Source organism: Trachypithecus francoisi, unplaced genomic scaffold (genome assembly GCF_009764315.1).
Source record: "Trachypithecus francoisi isolate TF-2019V2 unplaced genomic scaffold, Tfra_2.0 Lachesis_group20, whole genome shotgun sequence".
Taxonomy (NCBI): domain Eukaryota; kingdom Metazoa; phylum Chordata; class Mammalia; order Primates; family Cercopithecidae; genus Trachypithecus; species Trachypithecus francoisi.
In genome coordinates, this window is record NW_022681466.1 from 63476899 (window position 1) to 63494270 (window position 17372).

At 46.2% G+C, this 17372-nt stretch overlaps 1 protein-coding gene across 8 annotated transcripts in view; it reads left to right on the plus strand.

The window, feature by feature from the left end:
* PIK3R6 (phosphoinositide-3-kinase regulatory subunit 6) overlaps positions 1–17372 on the plus strand; it is a 65118-nt gene continuing 47746 nt past the window's right edge. For 2 of the 8 annotated variants that reach the window (XM_033184586.1, XM_033184581.1), the window contains exon 1: positions 4–173. The gene's annotated coding sequence lies outside the window, so the exon portion shown is untranslated. Of the gene's footprint in view, positions 174–7192; positions 7397–7565; positions 7975–14960; positions 15022–17197; positions 17261–17372 lie in introns of those variants that run through there. The other 6 variants (XM_033184582.1, XM_033184583.1, XR_004430832.1 and 3 more) reach the window with 6 other exon arrangements.

The following is a 17372-nucleotide window of genomic DNA, read 5'->3' on the forward strand; positions in this document are numbered from 1 at the left end:
GAGCTGTGAGACATCGAGCTTTCCTCTGCAGACCTGAAGAGCACAGTCAAGACCACAGACACCCGTGGAGGCCCTCCCAAGACATCTGCTTCTCTGGGACTGGGGGCCTTGCACAGGACTGTAAGGAGTTGGTTGAAGGACTTGGGGAGCCCAGAAGCTACCACTGAGCCAAGGTAAGTGCTGGCTTGGATGGAGCTCGCCAGGCAGGCAGATCTGAGCAGAACAGGCAGAGGGGTGGAAAGGAGGGAGCTGGAAGGGGAGCCCTGAGGGGGCTGAGACACCCCTGGCTCTTATTTACCCAGGCTCGGGGCTGCCACGGCCACCTTTCTGAGAAGGGTGACCTCAGACACTGCAGGGTAACTCTGCCAAGTCAAGACTGTTTCATCCCATTTTCATAAGAAGAAAGGACACAGGACCCTGTAAGAAGGATTCTCCTTTCTTCTGGAATCCTGTACACGCCGTTAATAATAGGACTAATGATTCATGCCCCGTGCTGCAGAGTACACCCATTTTCCCATTTCATTCTCACCAGCAGTTACAGGTTGACTGGATAAGTGTTTTAGTGCCATTTTATAGGACAGAAGACTGAGGCTTAGGGAAATGAAGCAATCTGCCAAAGATTGCAGAGTGGGGTAGCAAGGAGCAAGACTCAATGTGAAACATTTGGGTCCCAGTCCGTGCCCTTTCTGGGACATCATCTGTCCATCACTTTCCTGGGGAATTTGGTGAAAGTCATGCTGGTCTGGCCTATTCTCTCCCTACATACGAATCGGGTATCTTCTATGTGTGCCAGCGTCTGACCGAGGCCTGGTCTCTGTCCTTGAGGAGCTGACTGCCTGCAAAGAGGGTCTGAACACAGCTGCGAGTGACCAACCCAGAAAGTAATACCTGCCAGGGTCCTCAGTGAGCCAGGCAGTGTGTGGTGTGTGCAGGATGAAAGAGAGAGACTGCAGGGTGTGGGCTCAGGGAGGTTCCCATGGAAGGTGGCTCCTGGCTGAGGCTCAAGGGAGGACCTGGTGTGCAAAGAGGTGGCAAGAGGCACCCCAGCAATGGGGAGCAAAGTGTGCAAACCCCCAGAGGCAGGAAAGCAGGTGGGAAAGTCAGGTGTTGGGGGGAGCACAGTTAGAAGGGGTGTGTGTCTGCTACTGGGGGGTGTACAGAGCACTCGCGGGCCGGTCCTTTTTTTTTTTTTTTTTTTGTTGTTGTTGTTGTTGAGACAGAGTCTCACTCTGTCGCCCAGGCTGGAGTACAGTGGCGCGATCTCAGCTCACTGCAACCTCCATCTCCTGGGTTCAAGCGATTCTCCGACCTCAGCCTCCCAAGTAGCTGGGACTACAGGCGCGCACCACCACACCTGGCTAATTTTTTGTATTTTCGGTAGTAATTTTTTGTATTTTCACTGTGTTAGCCAGGATGGTCTTGATCTTCTGACTTTGTGATCCGCCCACCTCGGCCTCCCAAAGTGCTGGTATTACAGGCTTGAGCCACCGTGCCCGGCACGGTCCATTTATTTATTTAGCTCTAAGTGGTTTTCAGATATCATCTCATTTAGTCTCATGACAAGCCTATGAGGTAGACATTGTTGCCAAGTCCCCTTTAAGATAGGGAAACTGAGGCACAGAGGTTTTAAGCAAGCAGCCCAAGTTGCCCTATTGACAGGATTGGAATGCCACCTGCCTGGCCACCATGCCCCGCTGCCTCCCATTAGAACCTGCTGCGGGCCCTATACTGTCTCCATGCAAGTGCTTCAGCTGACATGGTGGCTGCAGATGCCAAGCTGCCGTCGTCGCCCTCTGCTCCCTGCTGCATTCGGGCCCCATTAGATCCCATCAAGCTTCCCTGCCCCTGGGAACAATGCTCCCCCACCCCCACCCCACTGGCTCTTTCATATCCAGGTGTTTCCTTCTGGTCAGAAGCAGACACAGCTGAGGAAACAGGCCTGTCCCTGTCCACGGGGGCCAGCCCGGGCAGCAGGACCCTCACCTCCCGGTCACTTGGGAATCTGAAAAGTAGACCTCATGGGGGCAAGGGCTAAAGGTTGAGGGGCCCCCTCAGGACCCAGAGCTCTGTCTTCTCACTCCCTTACTCCCTCACTGCCAACTCAGTCACCACACACTCTGATCCAAAAAAACAAAAACACAGCTATGGTGTCTGGCAAGCCTGAGCTGCCCCTGAAACCTTGAGGGCATGAGGCAGCCCTGGTGGGAGAAGATGGGAGGCAACCATCTCCCCAGGCTCCGCAGGTCCCCTGTCTCTGTGCCACAGGAGCGGCTGGAGGACAGGAGGCAGAGTGTAGTCCTGGGAAGCTCCGTGTCTTTTCTGCCCAGGCTTTATTCCTGCAGCTGTGGTACAGGGAGGCCTGGAAGCTCTGCGTCTTTTCTGCCCAGGTTTTATTCCTGCAGGTATAGGGAGGCCTAGGTGGTGGGTTCTTCTCTCTGAACAGCTTGTCCCAGGAGCCAGCAATGGGGGGCTGGGGGGATGGGGGGACAAGGGACTGTCAGATCTGGAATCTTCATGACAGAAACACTGAATCTGAGCCAGGCTTCCTCGGATCCTCCTCCAAGCCCTCTTACTTCAGTATTCTCTTCTATCCAGGAGGTCACCCCCACTTTATCTTACACCAATGACAGGGAGCAGCAGCTATGAACAGGTGGCCCCCATTCGCTTCTTTCTGCTGTGTCCATAGAACGCTTCTATGGTTCTGTGGTCGGTCCTTGGGCTTGTTGTACCCCAAGGGAGTGAAGAGCTGTGTGTGTGCACCTGGCTTGCGACTTGTTCAATACTGATGTTCTGTGTTTAAGGAAGAATGCTCTCTGAATCCCAGTTCACTCATCCCTTTGTTCGTTCATTCATTCTTTGTCTCCGATCTCATCCCTCTGCCAAGAACTGTGAAGGGGCGGGGCACGGCGGCTCATGCCTGTAATCCCAGCACTTTGGGAGGCCGAGGCGGGAGGATCACGAGGTCAGGAGATCGAGACTATTCTGGCCAACATGGTGAAACCCCATCTTTACTAAAATACAAAAGATTAGCTGGGCGTGGTGGTGGGCGCCTGTAGTCCCAGCTACTCGGGAGGCTGAGGCAGGAGAATTGCTTGAACCTGGGAGGTGGAGGTTGCGGTGAGCCGAGATCGTGCCACTGCATTCCAACCTGGCAGATAGAGTGAGACTGTGTCTCAAAAACAAACAAACAAACAAACAAACAAAAAACAAAACACACACACACAGACTTGGGGATTGGGGGAAATAAGGAGATGCTGGTCAAAGGGTATGAGGTTTCCATTAGATGGGAGGAATACGGTTTCTGAGATTCATTGCACAGCAGGGTGACTATAGTTAATAATGGTGTATTGTATATTTCACAACTGCTAAGAGAATAAATATTTCAAATGTTTTCACTAGGAAAAGGATAGGTATTCGATGGATATGTTAATTAGCCTTATTTCATCACTCCACGTTATAGATGTCTATCATAATATCACTTTGTACCTCATAAATGTATGCAATTATAATCTATCAATTGACAATCAAATTTAAAAGTTGAAATTTAAATCTATATTTAAATATCTATATATCCAAATATCTATATGTAGACACTGCACACTCCTCCCCAACTCTAGAACCCCTCCCTCCCCTTCCCAAGGTTATTCTTATAGCACTATATTTATCTAATATACGATTTAATTATTTGGTCAATTTTCTGTCCCCTACACACCCACTAGAGTGCAAACTTTCTGAGAGCAGGCATTTTGTGTATTTTAACTTATTGTCACATCCCCAGGACCTGGAACAGTGTCTGACACATAGGAGGTGCTCAGGAACTATGGAATAAGTGAAATAATGAGTGAATGCTGTGGGCAGTGTAACTGAGGGGCCACGGCAGGGGTGACCACAGGGCGTCTCCCAGGTGTTGGGATTTGTCCCTTGGCCACTTTCCTGCTGCCTATTTTGGCTGCCAGGAGTCTTGCTGACTGCGGGTGGAGGCTGGTGTATTGCTCTCCTGTAATGTCTTATTCTTGCGCTACGACGGGAGGGAGAGGAGTTTTTAGATGAGCCCTGACATGCTCATCTAAAACATGCTCATGACATGTTTGGTTGGTCAGTACCTTGCACATTGCCCTTGTGGCACAAAAGCAGCAGTCAAACATTGCAGCCTCAGCTGTCCATGATAGGGCCGGAGAAGATGGGCCACCCCCGGGTGACAGAGGTAGCTGCCAGGTCAATGTGGCACAATGTCCTTCTCACCATTGTGTCTGTCTCCACGCTTCCTATGGGACTGCTATCTTCTCTGCCGTATTCTGAGCATCAAACTAATCTCTGTTTCCTGTGTCATTTATTGTAGCAACCATACCCAACAGACTTGTTTCTGTCGTCTAGCCCAAGAGTAGCTTTGGGACAGTGACCCTGCCTTGTCTTCATATGAGTGCCTGACATTCATTCATTTATTCAAGCATATTTATCAAGGGCCTTCCATGTGGTATAAACAGTGTCAGGTAATGGGGACTCAACAGTGAGCAAAATGGAGCCCCTGCCCATGGGGAGCTTATATGTTAGTGGCAGCAGCCAGATGATAAACAAATGCAATAGCATAGTCCCCTTACCTGCAGGGGACACACTCCAAGACCCCCAGGGGATGTCTCAGACCTCCAATAGTACTGAACCTGGCTGCTGTCAATCAGAACGCATTTCTGCTCAGGTCTTGCACCCACACATTTAATACCCTTTCTATCTTAATGAAGCACTGTGGCCCCAACTTTGCAGTTTCAGATGAGACAGCAAAACTAGAAAAAGGTCTTTTTCCTTCACAGCTTCATGGCTAGAAGATTTGTTCTTACCACACATCTTAGCTACTTCAACATACAATTTTTTTCTTTCCTTGTTAAGATGAGAACTTTCGCCTTTTCACTTCAAGGAAGCACTTTACAGCTTCTCTTTGGATAATTGACGGCAGGCAGGTTCAGTACTATCGGAGGTCTTAGGCATCCCCTTGGCATATCTGAACTGCCAGCCTCACTTCTCTTGCACCTTGGGGCCATGAGTAAGTAAAATAAGGGTGACTTGAACACAAGCACTGCGACACCGTGACAGTTCATCTGATAACCATGGTGGCTTACAGTCAGGTGGCACACACCGTATACACCTGCTGAACAAAGGGACGCTTCACATTCTGGGTGGGCCAGACCAGAACGGTGAGAGGTTTCATCATGCTCCTCAGAACAGTGTGCAATTTAAAATTTAGGAATCATTTCTTTCTAGAAGTTTCCATTTAGTATTTTTGGACCACAGTTGACCTTGAGCAACTGAAATTGCAGAAAGTGAAGCTGCAGATAAGGGAGGATTACTGTACAGGGCATCGGGTGCTAGGGAGAAGTACAGAGATGCGCCATGTTTGTTGAAAGACTTCTACGAGCACTGTGTGGCAACCCTAATGCCCAGCCCATTTCAGACATTCTGCAGTTAACTTTTCTCTTGGTGAACTGCAACTTGAACCACAATATAGAACAAGGATTGCCAACATGTCTGCTTTTTTTTTTTTTTTTTTAGACAGAGTCTTGCTCTGTCACCCAGGCTGGAGTACAGTGGTACAATCTTGGCTCACTGCAACCTCTGCCTCCCAGATTCGAGCAATTGTCCTGCTTCAGCCTCCTGAGTAGCTGGGACCACAGGTGCGTGCCACCACACCCGTCTAATTTTTGTATTTTTAGTAGAGACGGGGTTTCACCATGTTGGCCAGGCTGGTCTTGAACTCCTGACCTCGTGATCCACCTGCCTTGGCCTCCCAAAGTGCTGGGATTACATGCGTGAGCCACCATGCCCGGCTCGTGTCTGCTTTCAAGAGCCCAATAGGTAGCACAAATGGTGATGTGGACAGGCTGATAGTGCTGGTGTGGTGTGCCTGGCACTGCCCCCGGCTTCAGAGTCCCCATTGTGAACTCAACAGGGACACTGAGGTCCTGGGGAGCACATGGCCCTTCTACAGGGAAGCTGCATGGCTACTCCAGCTAACTGTCACCACACGGGATCGTGGGTTTGGTGTCGCTAAATCTTCCAGTTACTCCTTTTAAATAAAAGCTGGAAATCTTGATTTTTAGATGAAATACGACTTTTAAATGTTGGCCACAGATTCAAATTTCCAAAAACGGTGGCGTCTCCTGGGGAAGGAAACCGATGGGCCAGAGCAGCAGTCCCCAACTTTTTTGACACCAGAAACCAGTTTCATGGAAGACAAGTTTTCCACGGACGGGGTTTGGGGGTGGGGAGGGATTGGCTGGGTGGGGAAGGGGGCTGGGGCTGGGGATGGATTTGGGATGAAAGCACTCCACTTCAGGTGATCAGGTATTAGATTCTCTTAAGAAACGGGCAGCCTGGATCCCTCGAATGTGCAGTTCACAATAGGGTTCAAGCTCCTATGAGAATCTTATGCCCCTGCCACCACCCCACCGCTGATCTGACAGGAGGCAGAGCTCAGGCGGTCCTGGTGGCCCACCAGCCACTCACTTGCTACTGTGTCCCTAGTTCCTAACAGCCCATGGATCAGTGCAGGTCCACAGCCTGGGGTTTGGGGGACCCTTGGGCCAGAGGATAGCTAAGAAGGAGCCTGGCCTTTCACTGCATAGCTATCTGTGCCTTTTAGAGTTTTGCCATATGCATGGTTTTTACTGTGAAAAATGAATTTTAAAAACATACTAGACAGAGTATATTTTTATATATATAAAATATGCTTTATAAGTCTATTTTATACTTTATATTTATATAAAGTATACTTTGTATTTATATAAAGTATACTTTGTATTTATATAAAGTATACTTTGTATTTATATAAAGTATACTTTGTATTTATGTTTTTATTGTTTACAGAGTAACACAACAAATACGATTGAGAGAGAGATTGGGAGGTGGGCAGGGGTGGATAGAAAGCAAAAGGATGTATTAGCAGGGATTGGCTCCTGTGACTGTGGCGGCTGAGAAGTCCCTCATCTGTGGTCTGTAAGCTATAGAGGCCCGGGAAAGCCCGTGGTGTGATTCCAGTCTGAGTCCAAAGGCCTGAGAACCAGGGAAGATGATGGCGTCAGTCTCCACCCAAGTCCGAAGGCTGGAGAATGAGGAGCGCTGATTTTGTCCAGGGGCAGGATGGAGGTCCCAGCTGAAGCACAGAGAGCACCTCTGCCTTCCTCTTCCCTCTTGTCTATTTCAGGCCCTCAGCAGATCACGTGATGCCCACCCACATGGCTGAGGACAGATCTTGACTCACTCCCTCCATTCAGATGCTCATCTTTCCTGGAGACACCCTCAGGGACACCTCCAGAAATAATGCTTCCCTGGCCATCTGGGTTTCCCTTGGTCTGGTCAAGTTGACACATAAAATAAACCATCACAAGCATGCTGCGTGCATGGGGTGGTGAGACAGTTTCAGTGTGCTAATGGTGGGCCATGGGTGTGTGAGGTCTGTTCCAGGGGTCTTGGGCAAGTACAGCCACGCTGCGGTCATTACGAGGTGGCAGACTGGTAGACCATGCAGCCCCAAGGGGCAAGGACTGTGTCTCATTCATTCATCTCTAACCTCTCAGGTCTTGTGCAATTTCTGCCCCATGGATTATGTTCTGAAGAGGCTCTTTGATTTACTCAGCAACCTCAGCCACCCGAAACACTGCCAGGAACTCAGAAGACAGCCAGAGGGCCTTCTGAGCAAATAGAAGTTGCAAGTCCATGCATGGAAGTTTGATGCTCTTTTCATTGATCAGTTCTCAGGCTTTGTTTCTTCGTTTTACATACAAGACAATTGCATGTGCTTATCCAGCTTCCCGGCCTTCAGCAAATTGGCAGTTGGGGGGAGCAGCAGACACAGCCCAGGCAGGGCTGCAGCCAACACGGAAGGCACTTTGTTCAAATCAGAAAGAGGCACCCCTCTGAGCAGACAAATTACAGCAAGTTCCTCTTTGGATAGATGAATTGCAAAACCTCACCCTCCCTGCCCGGGTAAATTACAGAAAGGCCAGCAGAGCAGTGGGCTGGACTGCAGCCTCCACTCACCCACTAAGTGCAGGACATAGTCGGTGCTGCTGAAATGAGGAATCATACATGAAAAGTCAAACAGTAACAGCCACTCAGTGTAGGATAGGGTTGTCCTGACCTACTGATAGCTCCTGCCGTCATCACCGTTTTATGGCATGGTGCACGCAATCAGCTTCCATCAAGACTCATTGAGAAAACAGCCAGGCGCCGTGGCTCACGCCTGCCTCTAATCCCAGCACTTTGGGAGGCCAAGGTGGGTGGATCACCTGAGGTCAGGAGTTTGAGACCAGCCTGGCTAACATGGTGAAACCCTGTTTCTACTAAAAATACAAAAATTAGCTGGGTGTGGTGGCAGGTGCCTGTAATTGCTAGCCTCAGGGAGGCTGAGGCAAGAGAATTGCTTGAACCCAGGAGGTGGAGGTTGCAGTGAGCCAAGATCTCGCCACTGCACTCCAGCCTGGGCGACAAGAGGGAAACTCCATCTCAAACCAAACCAAACCAAACAAGATTAATTGAGAAAACATTCAGAGGCATGGTTTGGTGCTTGAAAGGGCAAGCTTTATTTCCTAAAAAATTCTTCTCATTCCTGAAGCGAAGACACATGAGATGTTGATACATTTTGAGAATGAGCTGCTTCTATTTTCATTTCCTGTCTACGTGCAAGCTTGTCCCTTGGGGGCTCTTCCCCTACACTGGTGTGGCCAGCAGCCCCAAAGGACAGGAAATCGACCACAAAGGTCTCCTGGGGGAGGAGCAAGGAAGCAGCACCTGCACAAATATATAGAAACGCTGAATAAATGTTTGATGAGTGAATGTGTGAGTGACTGAAGGAATGAACAAATTATCAGGAAGGCTTTCTGACAGTTACTGGTAAAGTTTCTTAGAATTTTATTTTCCTTTTTTTTTTTTTTTTTTTTTTTTTGAGACAGAGTCTCGCTCTTGTTGCCCAGGTTGGTATGTAGTGGCGCCATCACGGCTCACTGCAAGCTCCGCCTCCCAGATTCAAGCGATTCTCCTGCCTCAGTCTCCCGAGTAGCTGGGATTACAGGCACCTGCCACTATGTCCAGTTAATTTTTTTGTATTTTTAGTAGAGACGGGGTTTCACTATGTTAGCCAGGATGGTCTCGATCTCCTGATCTTGTGAACTGCCTGCCTCAGCCTCCCAAAGTGGAATTCTAGTTTCAATTAAAAATCAGCCCAGAAGCACTCTCCATTTGCCACAAAAATTCCTGGGATCTTATACTTCTCTGGTAGTCTTTATCTGTGAGATTTCTTTTCTTTCAAGGCTGCCCCACGTTCGTTATTAACCCATGCCACCCCAGACAGAAGTTTGCATTCATTTTTTTCATTTTATTTTACTAAGACAGAGGGGGGCTCTGTGAGGTTTAGAGAGGGGAAAGGAAGGCACGTGGAGGTCACAGGAAGTGGCCACGACTCCACGCCCCAGGTTGAGATCTGGGCTCTAGCCCTGGTTCTATCCTTCATTGGCCACGTAGCTTTCGGCAGTAGTCTTCACTTTCATTCATTCATTAAATATGCATCTAAAATAGGTATTCATTGTCCACTGAGTGGGTGCTGCCCTAGGTGCTGGACATGCTGCAGTGAAGAAGACACACCCCGTCCCAGTATTTGTGGAGTTCACATTCTAATTACTAGCCAAGAAAACTGAGCCTGACAGGAAAATTTTCCATACTGATAAATGCTATGAATAAAATCAGAGTGTGCTGCAGTGTGACAGGGAGGGCTATTTTGGACAGGATGGTCAGGAAAGGCCTCTGAGAAGGCGACATTGACAATGAGACCTGAATGTTGACGGGGAGCCAGCCGTGGGGAAAGCTGGGGGAAGGGTGCTCCAGGCAGGGGCGAGCAAAGGTCCTGAGGTAGGACCAACTTTGGCGGGACGAGATGCAGCGGGAGAGGTGTGCTGGGGCCCGATCAGGTGAGCTTGTCGGCACCGTGGAGTTCACTAGGAAATCAAGGAGAAGCCATTGGAGATCTTGAATCAGAAAATGGATTATGAGGGGAAAGAACGGAAGCTGGGAGACCCTGTAGGGGTACTGCCATGATCCGTGCAAGAGATGATGGTGGCTTGGACCTGGTGGGGCAATTCAGGTGGAGGTTATAATGATCATTCTCCACATCCACACAGGTCACACAGGGGGACCTGGGAACCCCAGCCTCCTGCACCGCGTCTGGAAAGCTCCTCGTGACTTCCCTCCGCCACTGGATGTGGGGTCAGGACCTGAATCTGCCTCATGCCCACCTGCCTGTCTACCCCATGCAGTGGCTCTGCTCACACTGCCTTGCCGTTTTCAGCTCCTCCCCCTTAGACTGGAAAAGACTCAAACTCATCCAGAGTCTCATTTTCATGAAATAAAATTTCAGGAAGTTGGAGTTTTCATGTTTGAATTTTCATCATTCATTCCAATTTCGATGCCTACTTTTATTCACAAAGACAGGCCAGGGAGCATTTTTAGACAGAACGGCACGGATGGTTGACATGTTCCTCTCTGTACGGAGATTTCGGGTCCCTGATCTCCAGGCCCAGCTCTTTATCTACAGGGTGTTGTTCAATAGTCTGACATTCTACCTGGCGCTTTTGGGTGTGTGATCTCACAAAGGAGGTGGCTGAGGCTCAGAGAGGCCAGAAAAAAATGAGCCACACAGGCTAATGGTGGGGGAGCCCGACTCGAACCCAATTCTTTAGACTCCAGTCAGTCACGCCCATAGCACAGCATGAATCAGCTTCTTAGTGCAGCTGTCCCTGAAGCTCAGGGAGGGGAAAAGGGGGATTATTTTAATAACTTTATTGTTGTTGTTGTTGTTATTTTAAAAGTTAAACCCACAGCACAATGTTCTTAAATTGACTGGCGGGCTCCTGGATGTTCATGTTATTATGATGTTCCTGAACAGAATATGTTAGCTCTCTTCTTTTGTCTGTGCCATCTGTTATACAAAAATAAGGTCAAATGTACATAATATTAAGAAATCAGAAAATGTAGAAATGTATTAAAATAAAAATTACCTGCGACCCCACTGTTTATGGGTAAGTCAGTCACCTTTTTTGTAGTTAGTGTGTATCATTAAGAGGTAAGAGACTGACACACAAGTACAGTTAAAACTGGGGAAATCTGAATAAAATGTATCGACATCAATATCCTGGGTTTTTTTTTTTTTTTTTTTTTTTTGAGACGGAGTCTCGCTCTGTCGCCCAGGCTGGAGTGCAGTGGTAAGATCTCAGCTCACTGCAAACTTCATCTCCCAAGTTCAAGCAATTCTCCTGCCTCAGCCTCCCGAGTAGCTGGGATGACAGGCACCCGCCACCGCGCCTGGCTAATTTTTGTATTTTTAGTAGAGACGTGGTTTCACCATGTTGGCCAGCCTGGTCTCGAACTCCTGACCTCAAGTGATCCACCTGCCTCAGCCTCCCAAGGTGTTGGGATTATAGGCATGAGCCACTGCACCCGACCCATGTCTTGGTTTTGATACAGTAACATCATTTTGCAAGATGTGGTCACTGGGGGGAAACTGGGTAAAGGGTACCCAGGAACTCTGTATTATTTCTTGCCACTGGATGGGAATTTACAGTTATCTCAAAATTAAACGTTTGCTTTAAAAAAGAGATAAAGATTCCTTTAGCTGACACTGACCTATTTTCTGACCCTGTAGTTTTTGTTTTTTTCTTCTTTTCTAGGATGTCATATAAATGGAACCACACGGCACGCAGGCTTTAGAGCCTGGCTGCTTTTACTCAGCATAACGTCTCTAAGATTCACGTATGCTGTTGCACGTAGTTCTCTTTTTAATGCCGAGTGTTCTGCTGTGTGGGTGTATCACAGTTTGCTCATCCACGCACCCACTGAAGGCATTTGTGTTCTTTCCAGTTTGGGGCCATTCTGAATAGAGCTGCTATATATATCCACGAGCAGGTGTTCGTGTGGAACGTAAGTTTTTATTCCTCTGGAGGAAATAGCTAGGGATTACAGGATCATACAGTAAGTGATGCGCAACCTTATGAGAAAGGGACAAACTGTTTTCTGGTTGTGCCATTTTGCATTCTCACCAGTAACGTCTGAGAATTCCAGTTCCTCCTGACGGGTTGATGGGTGCAGCAAACCACCATGGCACGTGTATACCTATGTAACAAACCTGCAGATTCTGCACATGTATCCCCGAACTTAAAGTATAATTTAAAAAAAAAAAAAAGAGAGAGAGAGAATTTCAGTTCCTCCGTGTGCTCTCCAGCACTTTCTATTGCTCATTTTAAAATCGTAGTCATTCTAATAGGCGTATAGTGAGATCTCATGGTTTTCACCTGCCTTTCCCAAACTGCTGATAGCATTGAGCATTTTTTCATGTGTTTATTTGCCATCCACATGGTTTTTTTTAGTAAAGTATTTATTTAGATCTTTTGCCCATTTGGGAATTATTATTTGTTTTCTTACTGTTGAGTTTGGAGAGTTATTTCCTACATATATATATATATATATTTTTTTTTTTTTTTGTCAGACGTGATTTGCAAATATTTTCTCTAGGTCTAAACTTTGTTTCTTTATTTTATTTTATTTTATTGTTGTTGTTTGTTTTGTTTTGTTTCTGAGATGGAGTCTTACTCTGTCACCCAAGCTGGAGTGCAGTGGCACGATCTTGGCTCATTGCAACCTCTGCTGCCCAGGTTCAAGTGATTTTCCTGCCTCTGCCTCCTGAGTAACTGGGATTGCAGGCGTGTGCCACCACACCCAACTAATTGTTACATTTTTAGTAGAGATGGGATTTCAATATATTGGCCAGGGTGGTCTCGAACTCCTGACCTCAGGTGATCCACCCACCTTGGCCTCCCAAAATGTTGGGATTACAGGCGTGAGCCACTGCGCCCGGCCTGTTTTTTCATTTTGTTAAAGGCATCTGTCACAAAACCAAAGTTTTAAATTTCCATGAAGTCTAATTTGTCATTTTTTTCTCTTATGGATCATGCTTTGGTATTGTATCTAAAAACTTTTTCCTTAACATGAGGTTACAAGGATTTTTTTCCTGTGCTTTCTTCTAAAAGTTTACTGTTTTGAATTTTACATTCAAATCTATGTCCACTTTTAGTTCATTTTTGTGTAAGGTCTGGGGTTTATGTCAAGGTTTTGCTTCTTGTTTTGCATATTAATGATCAATTGTTCCATCACCATTTGTTGAAAAGATTCCTTTCTCCATTGACTTGCCTTTACAACTTTGCCAAAAATCAATTAACCATATCTGTGTGGTCCTGCTTCTGAACTCTTTGTTCTGTTCCATTGATTCATGTATCTAGCCCTTCACTAATAACTTTATAGTAATTCTTTTTTTTTGAGACAGAGTCTCACTCTGTCACCCAGGCTGGAGTGCAGTGGTGCTATCTCCGCTCACTGCAAGCTCCGTCTCCTGGGTTTACGCCATTCTCCTGCCTCAGCCTCCTGAGTAGCTGGGACTACAGACGCCCGCCATCTCGCCCGGCTAGTTTTTTTTTTTTGTATTTTTTAGTAGAGACGGGGTTTCACCGTGTAGGCCAGGATGGTCTCGATCTCCTGACCTCGTGATCCACCCGTCTTGGCCTCCCAAAGTGCTGGGATTACAGGCTTGAGCCACCGTGCCCGGCCAGTAATTCTTAAAACAAGGAGTGCGAGGCTGGGCGTGGTGGCTCACGCCTGTAATCCCAACACTTTGGGAGGCTGAGGCGGGAGGATCATGAGGTCAGGAGTTCAAGACCAGCCTGGCCAACATAGTGAAACCCCGTCTCTACTAAAAGTACAAGAATTAGCTGGGCATGGTGGTACGTGCCTGTAGTCCCAGCTACTTGGAAGCCTGAGGCAGGAGAATTGCTTGAACCCAGGAGGTGGAGGTTTCAGTGAGCCAAGATCATGCCATTGCACTCCAGCCTGGTGACAGAGCGAGACTCCGTCTCAAATAATAATACATAAATAAATATTTAGAGATAAATCTAACAAAACATGCAGGAACCATATGATGAAAACTATAAAATGCTGATTAGATAAATCAGAGAAGACCTAAATAAATGAAGAGAAATACTGTCTTCACTGATTACAAGCATGAGCCACCGTGTCTGGCCTAAATATTTATTTTGTAAAAAATATTTGTGGCTATTGTAAATGGTATTGTATCTTCCGAATTCAGCCAATACAGATGTATACCATAATTTTATAACTGCATGGTATTTTGTTGCACAGATGAATTTATTTACTTGGTACTTACTCTATAATTGTGCCTTTAGTTTTTAAATCTGTTTTTCCTCTGTTGTTAACAATGTTTTAATGAATGTTGTTGTACGTATCCTTTATCCATTTGTCCAGTATTTCCCTTCAGATAGGTTTCTTTTTTTTTTTTTTTTTTGAGACGGAGTCTCGCTCTGCCGCCCAGGCTGGAGTGCAGTGGCCGGGTCTCAGCTCACTGCAAGCTCCGCCTCCTGGGTTTACGCCATTCTCCTGCCTCAGCCTCCCAAGCAGCTGGGACTACAGGCGCCCGCCATGTCGCCCGGCTAGTTTTTTGTATTTTTTTTTTTAGTAGAGACGGGGTTTCACCATGTTAGCCAGGATGGTCTCGATCTCCTGACCTCGTGATCCGCCCGTCTCGGCCTCCCAAAGTGCTGGGATTACAGGCTTGAGCCACCGCGCCCGGCCCAGATAGGTTTCTAAAAGTGAAATTGCTTGGACAAAAAAGTATGAACATTTTGAGTTTTGATAAATACTGTCCAGCGGTCACCCAGAAAGGCTATCCTAATTTCTCTTCTCACCAACTATATATGACTGGAAATTTTCTCATATCCTATCCTTGCCAATACTGGATGTCATTATCTTTTGTCAAAATCTTTGCCACTCTAATTTTTTTTTTTTTTTTTTTTTTGAGACGGAGTCTCCCTCTGTCACCCAGGCTGGAGTGCAGTAGCGACATCTTGACTCACTGCAACCTCCACCTCCCGGGTTCAAGAGATTCTCCTACTTCAGCCTCCTGAGTAGCTGGGATTACAGGTGAGTACCACCATACCCGGCTAATTTTTGTATTTTTTAGTAGAGACGGGGTTTCATCATGTTGGTCAGGCTGGTCTTAAACTCTCGACCTCATGATCTGCCCACCTCGGCCTCCCCAGGTGCTGGGATTGCAGACATGAGCCACCGCGCCCAGCCTGCCACTCATTTTAGTATTCATTTCTATGACTGTCAGTAAGCTGACATTGTAGTACATTATAATTACAATCCATTGCTGAATTCAATTAGTTGATATCTATTTTTAAATGTTATATAGATATTTGTAGGTGAGCAGCGTGGTCTATTTTGCTATTTTGGTAATATATGGATGTATAAAATTTACCATCTTAGCCATTTTTAAGTATATAACTCAATGGCATTAAGTACATTCACAATATTGAGTAACGATTACTGCTATCCATTTCCAGAACCTTCTCATCATTCCAAACGGAGACTCTGTACCCATTAAACAATAACTTCCCTTTCATCCCTTCCCCAGTCCCTGGTAACCTCTGTCATACTTGCTGTCTCTGCCTCTGTGACTTTGCCTATTCTAGATATCTCATATAAGTGAAATCATACAATATTTATCCTTTTATGACTGACTGACTTCACTCAGCATAATGTTCTCAAGGTTCATCCATGATGTAGCATATATCTGAATTTCATTCCTTTTTAAGGTGGAATAACTTTCCACTCTATGTATACATCATATTTTGTTTAGCCATTCATTGCTTCTCTGTTGATGGACATTTGAGTCACTTCTACCATTTTGCTGTTTTGAATGATGCTTCTATTAAGATTGGTATGCAAGGACCTGTTTGAGTCCCTGTTTTCAATTCTTTTGGGTATTTACCTAAAAGTGAAATTGCTAGATCATGTGATAATCCTATGCTTGACTTTTTGAAGAACTTGCCATACCATTTTCCACAGGAGCTACACCATTTTGAATTCCCACCAGCAATGCACCACATCCTCCCAGAGTCTGCGCCCCAGAGCAATAAACTCAGTGACTGGGAAGCAGGGGAACTCCAAACAAATACAGTTCTCCACACCCTTGCCAATGCTTGTTTTTTTTGTTTGGTTGGTTTTTTTTTTTTTTCTCTGTATATATAAAACGGTCATTCCAATGGGTATGAAGTGCGTGATCTATTTTTTTTAAACTACCTTTATTAGATTTTGGTATCAAGGTTAAGCTGGTTTTGTCCAATAAACTGAGACTCTTCCCTTCTATCTCCCTGTTTTGGAGCAGATTAAATAACATAGATATTTTCTTTGTAGGTTTGAAAAAACTTATCAGAAGAACCATCTGAGCCAGACATCACTCTCTCAGAGCTAGTTCTTTGACAACTGTCTCTATTTCCTCACTGGTTACAAATATAAGCAGTTTTTCTAATTCTTCTAGAGCCTTTTGAGTCATTTTTATTTTCCTAGAAAACCAGGTGTGACACACGGGACTCAGATTTTCTTTTTTGGTATAAATAAACATATATATATGACATTTATCATTTCTAATATTGTCTCTTTTTTATCTCTTTTGAGATTAGTTTTCCCAATTATATGTTTGTTTGTTTGCTTGTTTTCTCTCCAAAAATAAGCTCCTGGATTTGTTTGGAGTTCCTCTGCGTTCTGGTCATTGGGTTTATTGTTCTGGGGAGCAGACACTGGGAGGATCTCCCACTGGGGTCACAGTGGTGCAGCCAGAGGTCATGCTTAAGGGAGGGCTCTAGAGCCAGATGGTCTGAGTTCAAGTTCTCATTCCTTACTTACTACTATTTGACTTTGAATAGTTACTTAGCCTCTCTGTGTTTCAGTTTCCCATCTATAGAACTGGGGAACGGGGAGAGATAGAACCTGCCTCATAAGCTTAATATTAATATTAAAAAGTTGATATTTCTTAAGTGCTTAGAAAAGTGATGCCTGGCACATAGTAAGCACCATATAAGTTTTCTCTTTTCTCTTTCTTTTTTCAGCCAAAGTCTTGCCCAGGCTGGAGTGCAATGGCACCATCTCAGCTCACTGCAACCTCCACCTCCCAGGTTCAGGCGATTCTCCTGTGTCAGCCTCCTGAGTAGCTGGAATTACAGGCACCTGCCACCATGCCCAGCTAATTTTTTGTATTTTTAGTAGAAATGGTTGGGCTGGTCTCGAACCAACCATAACCATGTTGGTTGGGCTGGTCTCGAATTCCTGACCTCAAGTGATCCACCCACCTTGGCCTCCCAAAGTGCTGGGATTACAGGTGTGAGCCAACACACCCAGCCATAACTTTTCTTAAATACAGCTAGACTCCCCCCAGTGTGCTAGAAGCCAGGTCGCTTAGGAGCTTCTCCATCTCCCAAGGTGATTTCTGC